Source organism: Mandrillus leucophaeus, unplaced genomic scaffold, assembly GCF_000951045.1.
Source record: "Mandrillus leucophaeus isolate KB7577 unplaced genomic scaffold, Mleu.le_1.0 Scaffold184, whole genome shotgun sequence".
Classification (NCBI taxonomy): domain Eukaryota; kingdom Metazoa; phylum Chordata; class Mammalia; order Primates; family Cercopithecidae; genus Mandrillus; species Mandrillus leucophaeus.
Genome location: NW_012101854.1, coordinates 4,388,868 through 4,399,692, shown reverse-complemented (window position 1 = coordinate 4,399,692; position 10,825 = coordinate 4,388,868).

The window sequence follows — 10,825 nt, the reverse complement described above, 5'->3', positions numbered from 1 at the left end:
AAAACAAAACAAAACAAAAAAACACTAGAGATCTTACCTTTAGAGGTATTATTTTTACTTCCCAATCGAAAATTATTATGTAAAATCAGGAGTTGTAGCCCCCTCACATGAAAATACATACATTGAAAGTAATGGGAGATGAAGCCAATGGTTAGTCACCAAAACTGTATTGCTACACTGTCATTTTCATAATTTTGGATACTTGATGCATCAATATTTATAAATTTGTAGTATCATAATAAGTGGCTGCATACTTTCCACCTAGAATTCTTTTAGCTTAATCATTGTGGTATAGACCAGGAGTCTCCAGAAATGTTGAGCCTATCACTTGTGCATTTATATATAACATAAATGTTCCACTACACTTTTATATCATTTATTTTTTGAAACATTCCCTAAAATAAAAACTTTAAAGATTGAGGTAAAATTAATATAAAAAGAGATCCTAAAATTTTCTTACTATTATTCAGAGGATCATTTTGCATCCACCTTGCATTACATGCATGTACCTCACCTTAGAGATAATTCTTAAAACTGTGACTGGACTAGAACTTGCCAGAGCATGATAAGACCTAGGTATAAGGAATTATTCAGTGCATTAGAAGCTTTCCTGTTTTCATTTACCCTGAAAATTACTCAGCTGCTGTTTATTGGATGTGGCTTATTTAGGTGAGTAGAGAGAACTGAATTTGGAGGATTTGAAGAAGATATTGGAAGGTGAACAAAGGATTTATCTTTGTAAACTTTGTGTCGGGATTGAGATGTTGCATAATTTACTATCATGATGGTATTAGACAGAGTCCTGTCTTTTTTACTTTGGCTTGGGACCCCAGGAGGGTACAGTTTCAAAGGTACATAGTTCTCCTAGAAGACTAGACTATAAAACTGTCTGATGATTTAGGGCATGAATCTACCAGAAGTTCAGAAAATAGAAGCTACAAAGAATCAATTCTAAATTTTATTCTATTATGTTTTACTCAGGGAGAATCTTGAAGAGTAAGTTGTTTCAATACTGAGAACACTAACAATAGTGTCTGGGCCAAATCGACTTGTCATATTGTACAGACAACTTAGTTTGATCCTCTATCGTGGCAGAGACTACATTCAGAGAAACCTTTAGAGGGGATTAGTCACAGACTCATACGAAATCATAAGTTTGAAGCTCACTGAGTTCCAAAGTCATTTATCATTAGATAAAAGCATCATCATGATTTAGATGAGTAGTATTGCAGAATGGTTAGGAATACAGGCCTTGATGGAAAACGTAAATGGATTTGACATTAATTTCCACATTAAACAACTTAAAGGCTATATGGCCTGGGGCGGAATATCTTAGAATTAACATGAAATGTAAATAACTGAACAATCTCAAGTATCACCTTGAGTGAAGCACTCAGCACAATGATGCTATAATTAGCACATAATAAATGGTAAGTAGTTCTTCTCATTATTATTTGTATTGTTTTTACTTCTATGGAAGAAATGAGAATCATTTGCGATCCATAGTGTTTTCCTGTGTAACAGGACCCTAAAGTTGCTCTTGACAACATTTCATATATATATCCACTTGACTGTATTAAAGTTAGCGACCATATGTAAGCTGACAACTTTGATTAAGGAATTTGCTATTGGAACTTGACTTAATCTTTAGTTTGAGTGGAAAATCTGGTAGTGAGTCTTTTTCTGTTCTGCAATTCTGTCAAACACTGTGATCCATGGAGACAGAAAGGGGAATTAAGCCAGGGAAATATACCATAAGTTAAAACTTTATGGAATTGAACACAGAAGCAACCATGACGGAACTGTAGGAAAAAAAAAAAAATGCAATCAACACTGCAAAGCCAAATGACTCCTGAATTCTGTATTGGCTGAACTTGAGAGTGAAATAATTTACACAAATTAAAATTCTTAAGGAGAATGAGTTATAAATAACATATCCATCAATCTTGATTTCAAATGATATTCTAGAACATCTGAATTCTAATGCATTTGGGACAATTGTCAAAGTTCTCTACTGGAAACTGGGTTTAAAATTTATCTGCAATAAATTTTATGGGTTTTATGTGTTCTATTAGCCTAATCAGCTGCTAACCCTGCAGGGGCAAGGACTGGAATTACATTTGTCAAGATGAAGTAACTTGGAAGTGGAAATGATGCTTTGTCCTTTTTCTCCATAGAAAACATGGATCTTTATAAAGTAAATTTTTTTCTTTTACAAAAAGGGACTCAGATTCCATAATTTTATATGTGAAAGTAGACTCATTGATTCTTCTTTAAAGAATTGGGACAGTCTGTGAAGCAGGCACAGAATGGAACAGAAATAGCTTCAGTAGAGATTTGACGTTCTAATTCATTCTCTGCAGAATTACAAATGCCAGTGCTTTCCATTGTAATACACTCCCCTCACCACACATATCTGCAAAAATTTGTGCAATATGTCTAGAAAAATAATATTCATTTTCAGGGTCTAAGAGATTCAGATTTCGTAACTCTTTATTATCCTTGAAAAATCAAGGCTAAGATGGACTCCTGAATAAATTATTTTCTTAACATAAAAGTATGGCTAACGGAGAACACATGCAAAAGTTTAAGCTTTTCCAAACCAACATAACTTCCCATTCATGCAGCAAAGATTGGCTATCATAAAACACCTTTTTGGGGGGACAAGTTAAACAATAGTGCACACTCAGCTTGCACCATCAGAACTGGCCATCTAACCAGGGTAAGAATTGGATTCATTATCCTAACACCCTGAAGGCAAAATTGTAAGGACCTATGGATCATAACAAGATGGAGGTCACAGTAGAGCCATTTAACTCCATTCCTAACATAAGTTATTTATGAAAAAAAGATACCATTGAATTGCTTTTTGCATGAATGCTATAAAATATTTTTATTAAAAATAAAAACAGTGATAGGAAAAAACAGATGAGGAGAGAGAATATCCCAAAGCAACCAAGCATATTTAACAGAGATGAAGCCCGTTCTATTTCCCTGGGGTGAAAATGTGTGGTTAAACATATGAGAAGGATATTTTACTTGGTGTATGTTACCCATCATAGTAGCAACAGCAGGAGCAGCTACAGAAAACGGCCCATTAGTTTTTCCATAATAAACTCTTTTTTCACTGGCACACTCTTGGGATTCCTTGACATTACTTCAGTAGAGTTATTGGTGGATGGTTTCAATAATTGGAACGCTCACAATCTGATATTAACATTTTCCCTGTCACTTTAGTATACGCTAAATATTAGGAAATTTGATTTTCAGGACATCCTTTCCAAGGTATGTGATTCCAAAAGACAAATTTATAAATTCAAAATGCTCTTTATATTTTTACATTTTACATTTGCATTCCTTTCTCAAATTAGCATGTCAAGACACCTATTCAATATAACTTTATCACGTTCAAGGAAGGACTAATGAATGAGAGTTAACAGCTCCCAGTTGCAGTCTCCAATGTGTCTAACTTATACCTAAGGCAATAGCCTCTGCACAAGGGAGTTCTCTGAAAATATGTGCCCTGAAATGTACAAGCACAAATGAGAATTGGATGAAAGTCTTTACTGAGCTTAAAAACTTTCAGCAATTAATTGTGCCAAGCACCAGGAAGAAGACAGAGTTCTTAGTGATAAAAAGAAATCATGATTGAATCTAGAAGCCAACCATTTTATGCAACATAGCATAGTAAGTTTAATCAGAGAAATATGCAGCCATTTAAGGAAGGACACAGAGCAGTCCCCTCTCTGGGGAAGACATGGTAGCATGTCTCTAATTCACAGGATCAATTTGTACGTTATTGCTCCGTTTTCAAAGACCACAACAAAATGAGGAGGGTGTGGCCAGAGAACTGGCAACTATTAGTAATTTCCTATTTCAATTGTGCTATTTAACAAAGGAAACCACTGCTGAGAGACCAGGGACTTGGGGGGGGGGGGGGAAACACGTCTAACTGAAAGTCTAAGAGAAAAGGCAAAAAAGAAAGGAAAACAGTCAATGTATTGGGTACATGGAATGATAATGACAGTTTCCCATTAAAAATTTGTTAATAAATTTTACAGAATAGGTAAGATTTCTCAACAAAACGAAAATGAAAAGAGAAAGAATAACCAGGAAAATTCAGAGTAAGTAATATAATTCAACAAACATTTATTAAACATTTCTTATGGGCCATGCATAATACTGGATACTGGGTGCTACAAAGAGATGTCAAAGTTCTTATTCTTAGAGAGGTATTAGTGGAGTGGGAACACAGAAATTAATCAAATAATTACACTATAATTCAACCCAAGTCAAGTGCTCTGTGACAAGAACATGATTCTATGAAAGGTTATGAGAAAAGCTTCTGACCTAGTCTGGGAAATCAGAGTTTTCCTGTATAAACTGATATTTGAGCTGAGATAAAGGACAAATAGGAATTAGGCTAAATAAAAGCACCAAATAAAACAACGTCTCAACAGCTAAGGGGGAAAACAGTGTGAGATGGGGCTTTGACACAGAGACTATATTAGCACATATTAAGAAGTTAGGGCCAGGTACAGTGGCTCACACCTATGGTACCAACACTTTGGGAGGCCAAGGTGAGTGGATGGCTTAAATATAGGAGTTTAAGATCGGCCCAGGCAACATGGAGAAAGTCTATCTCCACAAAAAATACAAAAATCAGTTGGGCATGATGGTGCTTGCCTGTGGTTCCAGCTACACAGGGGCTGAGGCTGAAGGATAGACTAAACCCCAGGAGAGGTCAAGAGTGCAGTGAGCCATGACTGCACCACTGCACTCCAGCCTGGGTGACAGAGTGAGACCTTATCTCAAAAAACAAAACAAAACAAAAAAGGTCTTTGTAGTAGTTTCATTGCATTAATGACCCCAATTTATCATACCTTTATAAATCCATGCCCTTTTTCTAGTGCTTTACCATAATGACTCCACTTGCCATGTGAATTTCTTTGTCCAGTAGGGCAGTAACAAACTGGACCCAGGCAGAGACTCAAAAAAGCACATACATGCTGCTACTTTCTTTTCCTCCACCATGAGAATCTGCATGGGCTACCCTGCTGAATGACAAAATGTGGAGCAGAGCATTTGTGTCAACTCAGTCCCTTTCAGTTCACCCAGCCACCAGCCAGACACCTGGGAGAGCCCAGCCAAGATCAGCCAAGCAGTCTAGCTCATTGATAAATAGTAAGTAAATCCTGCTAAGCCCTCTCTTCACATCAGCAGAATTCCTCAGGTGAGCCCCAAAAGACTGCCCAATTAATCCACAGATTTGTGAACTCAATAAATATTTAATATTTTAAGCCACTAGGACTTGTGGTTATGTTAGGCAGCATAAATATAGCTATCGATAATGGATACAGTGGTAAATGTAAAAATGGATTGTACAGTGGTATATGATGTGCACAAGAGTGGAATTATTTTCAGGTTATTGCAATAAGATAAAATAGCAGCTTGGACTAAGTGATAGTGAAGATGACAAAGGCTACCAAATCAAGGCAATTTGAATTTAATCCTCTAAGAAATGGTGAACTTTTAAATGCCTTAAACAAACAAATAGTGACATGAACAACCTTCTGCTAATTTAGGAAAGTTAAATTGACCATGTTTTCATGAATGGATTATAGTAGGAGAGTAGAGGGACAGAACACTAGAACAAAAAAAATTGGAAGAAAGAAAACTGATTAAATGCCAAGGGAATGTCTCTTCACCACATGATATCTAATTGAACATCCTCATTCAATGAAACCATTCTGAGGCCTATATTCAATAACATACTCTCATTCTTTAAAAGATGTTAATTCTAGATGTTTGTAGCTTAATTCAATGTGCTTTTGACAGTTCAACCTCAATTAGTGGTGCCTTGAGAATGGATATAATCCATGGATTAAGGCAATGTTAAATTATTTTCAAGACCCTTTTGCATTTAGTGGTTGTATGAACAATAAATTAATATGAAGATATAAACAATTCAAAGGGTATAGAATCAGTCTTAATGCCCACTTTGCCATTGCTGGCAACAGGTTACTCCTTTCTGATGTTCCAAAATGTTCTCAATTCCATCCTTACGATCATAATAAAAATCATATTCCAAAATATATACAAACATATTCTATTTCCTCAGTAAGTGTTTAATCATCCAGTGATATTCATGGATATGTTATAAAATAGGAACTGTGTAGGGAAGTAAACAATGGTCTTTAATCTTATCTCCATCTAAAGCCCATCCCTCCACTTTTACATAGATACAATTTCCTCTTGCTTGTTTAAGGATGTCATTCCAGGAACTCCTTGAATTCTTTGAATATCGCGCCAGCAATTCTTCCTTCTTCCTCTTACATTAATATTTTTCTCTCTTTCTCCTTTTCATTGAGGTAGATGTACATAAATATATAGATATGCCTAAGTTCTTAAATAAGTTTACTTGCTCCACTTTCCTTGTCACTTATCCATTTATTACTGAGTTGTATTTGTTGAAAAACTCTAAGGGAGTGACCTATTCTTGTAGTTTCTAATTCTCTCTTCCCATTGTCTTTTAAATCCACTCAAGTCAGGCCTTTGCCTCCCTCACCCCATCAACACTACTCTCTTCATGTTTATCACTGAGCAATGGCCACTCTCAGCATCAATCCTACCTCCTTGATAGATCTTTTCTCATTTTCATTTCACACCACCCAATGCCTTGGTATCCATTCTTTCTCACTGGTTTCTCTTTCTCAATCTTGCTTAAGGGTTCTATTCTTCTCCCCAGTCTCTTAAAGTTGGGAAGACTCCCACATTGTTTTTGGTCTCTTCACTATCTCTATTCATGTCTTTGGTGATCTTGCTCAATCACATGAATTTAAATATAACCCATATGGCAACAACTCACAAATTTATATCTCCAGCCCTGGCTTCTATCCTAAGTACCATATTTGTACCTCTCTCTACTTAACTCCCTACTTGAATGTCTAATGGACATCTCAAAATCAATATGGCCCAAACTAAACACCAGGTGGTTTCACCTGCAACCTTCCACATCTCAATTGATGAAAACTCCATCCAGTTGCTTAGCACAAAAAATTATTATATTATTATTATTATATCCAATTATTATCACGATTATTATTAACCCTTGACTCTTACTTTTCTCTCATAATTTGCATACATCCAGCACATCCTTCTAATCGGATTCACCCTTGTCTTCTGAGATTCTATTCTCAATACAGTAGACAGAGTGCTGCTTTAGCGTTTAAGATGGACCATATCATTTCTCCATCGCAATGACTTCCATTTTCATTTTCCTCCAGACTAAAAATCTTGTTTCTTTAAAAGTATTAAATGACCTCTTCCCCTGTACCTGAATCCAGTTACCTCCTGGCCTCAGCTCGTAATATGCTCTGCTTGCTTACTTTCTACTACAGCTATAAGCTCTCCTTACTTATCCTTAAACTTAATGACCAGACTACCACCTTAAAAAATTTACTCTCATTGTGTTATTTTGCTTGGAATACTCTCTTTCCATATATATTCATTGCAAATTCCTTAACTTTCTTTGAATTTCTGCTCAAATGTCACCTCAATGATGCTGCCCTAACCTCAGTATTTAATATGGCAGTCTAACTCCTCCTGCAAACCCTGGCACTTCTGGTTCCCTTTGCCCTGTCCTACTTTATTTCCTTTTTCTCGCTAACACTTATTACCTATGAACACACTAAATAACTTATTTATTATGTTTACTGTTTGTTTTCTGTCTCCCTCTTCTTGAATGTAAAAGCGGTGAGGTCAGAAATTTTTGTTCTGTTCAATGAAGTGTTCCCAAGAATAAACAAAGCATGCCACATAGAAGACACTAAATAAATTATATGTTGAATGAGTGAGTGAATGAATGAATGAATAAAGTGATGCTCTGAATTATTTAAAATGGCATGTCTCACCTCTGCCACAACTGAGCCCTATGCATGTGCTGTGAATTATTTCTGTGGCTACAATTAATGCTCTTTTTCTTGGCTCTTAGAACAATTTTTGAATGTGAATTAAGACATCCTTGTCTCACTTTTCTCCTTTTTAATTTAATTGCCAACCATTACAGCCACTTCGTTTGCAATATGGAGGCCTTGCCCTCATCAAATATAAAATGTAGGAATAAACGACAGCACTGAGTGACCTGCTGGGTGTGGGGAATATACAGTGATACATAGGAGTCAAAACCTTATGAGCTAGATAGGACAGAAATCTAGTTGAATGACTTACTCAGAGTTACACAGTGATCAACAACAGAATGGGAGATTACGAGATTTCTACTTTCTGGTGAAGGCTATTCTCACTAGAATGAACTTATTGCTTATAGTCTAATTCAACATTTCAGAGGTTACAGACTTACTTCCAGCAAGCTCAGACCCCTGATGCTGCAAGCTCTAAATGTTCCTGCTCATCACAGGTCAGCGTTGGACAGTCTCCATGGTTTGAGCCCTCATCAGCATCCCCTTTTGTCTCCCCGATACATTCAAATTGAGGACACAAGGTGTGAGTCCTTGTATACTTTAGCATACCTTTATAATAACTATCTTGGTGTTTGCATGCATGCATGAGCAAATATACACGTAATGTGGAAAAATTCAAAGAAATGATGAATTCAAAGAGATGATGAGGAATTGTCTATGGTAAAAAATGACTAACATCATACTGATTCTTTACTGAAAAGCACACTTCAACTCTGCTGTTGTACCTTTTCTCTTATATCTATCCTGTATGAGTGCAAGTTCTTATATGTTATTTATATTTCACCTGCATTTTTTTCAAGAGTTGTTCTATGCTTAGTGAATCTTATATGTTATGTATATTTCACCTGCATTTTATTCAAGAGTTGTTCTGTGCCTAGACAGTTCTATGCTTAGAGCCTAACCAGCTAGATTGCAGAATATTTCAGCTTTCTAAGTCGACTCCTGATTCTCAACTAGACACCGGGTTGATTGGTACAGATGCAAAATTATGAACAGAAAGAAAACCTTAGAATGAATGCAAATAAATGAATGAATAAACAAGATTAAGTACTGTGCAATGCTCTTCACTAAACAATACTGAATGGATGGCTAATGTAATAAATCCAAATGGTAAAAGGAGATGCCATTTCTTACAATAGCTTCTTTTCAATGCTTTTGGTATTCAACATTTCAACCACTTTTAAACCAACACTCTCATGTTCACATGCAATAAACTGCCCAGTAGATATTTATTTAAAGTGGAATGTTGACTTCTATCGAGTTTGAGCTATTTACTTGAAAGAATGGCATTCGCAGCAACAGTGTTTGAAACTTCTTCACTGTAGCAATTCTAAAGTTCCCACCACAAATGTAAACTAGTGCAGCCACGTGAAAAACAGTGTGGAGATTCCTTAAAGAACTAAAAGCAGAACCATCATTTGATCCAGAAATCCCACTACTGGGTATCTACCCAGAGGAAAAGAAATTGTTATTCGAAAAATATACTTGCATGCTTTCAATTGCAAAATTGTGGAATCAATCCAAATGCCCATCAATCAACAAGTCCATATATATATATGATGGAATACTATGCAGCCATGAAAAGGAATGAATTAACAACATTTGTAGTGACCTGGATGAGATTGGAAACTATTATTCTAAGTGATGTAACCCAGGAATGGAAAACCAAGTATCATATGTTCTCACTGACATGTAGGAGCTAAGCTTATGAGGATGTAAAGGCATAAGAATGATACAGTGGACTTTGGGGACTTGAGGGAAATAGTGGGAGAGGGGCAAGCAATAAAAGATTACAAATATGGTGCAGTGTATACTCCCCAGGTGATGAGTGCACCAAAATCTCACAAATCACCACTAACGAACTTACTCATGTAACCAAATACCACCTGTACCCCAATAACTTACAGAAAAATAAAATAAAATAAATTTCCCACCAATTATATCCAAAGGATGTGGTTCTTTATGTTTACAACTTCTCAAGGACCATGTTATTTCTTTTCTTTATCCATTTTCCAGTAAAGTAGCCTCTGTAACACATATTTACCTTTTCCCAGTTTCTCTCAGTGAATCTGTCTTCTCTTTCAGAATCTTCATTTGTGACCTATGTTAGAAAAATACTTAAATGGATAGCCCTTAACTTATTCAAAATTTTAACCAATTTATTTAAATATTGTAACTAATTTATTTAAATATTGTATTTGTTTAAGTCATGTCCCAATGTCTACTCATGTCTTTATTTTTATAAAGACAATATACTTCTGTAAGTGAAAGAACACATATATATATGATTTTGTAGAGTAATATCATCTTTCATGTAAATAAATGCAAAGTATTTTGATAGTGATAATAAGGATTATATTAGATTTCCGATTCTTTTATGATACTACCTTAACCATTATATTAACTACGATGAATTCTACAGCATAGAAGTATTGGAAGGATGTATTTTTTAATGAAGTCTGTATCAGCAAATTGGAAAGAGATTACCCATCTCCTCTTGCAATGTAGTTTGATACCAGCACACCTGTGTTGGTGGGCTTGAGATGACTTAAATAGAAAATGAGCTTATTCTTCACTTTTTCATTGACTCATCCTGTGACAAAAGTTGGGCCTAGTGTCATTTCTCTTATCTTCCATTTATTTATCTTTAAAATGGCCATAATAGCACTTTTCAATAGGAATTTGTGGTTGGACACTAAGTAAATAAATAATAAAACTCTTTATAAATATAATGCTATAAAAAAATGGACTGTTTAAAAAAACAAACTCATTTTTTTTCTAGATAGAAAGCTTACTTAGCTAATGTTCTATTTGAAAAGGATTCTACAAAAGACAGTCCATTTATC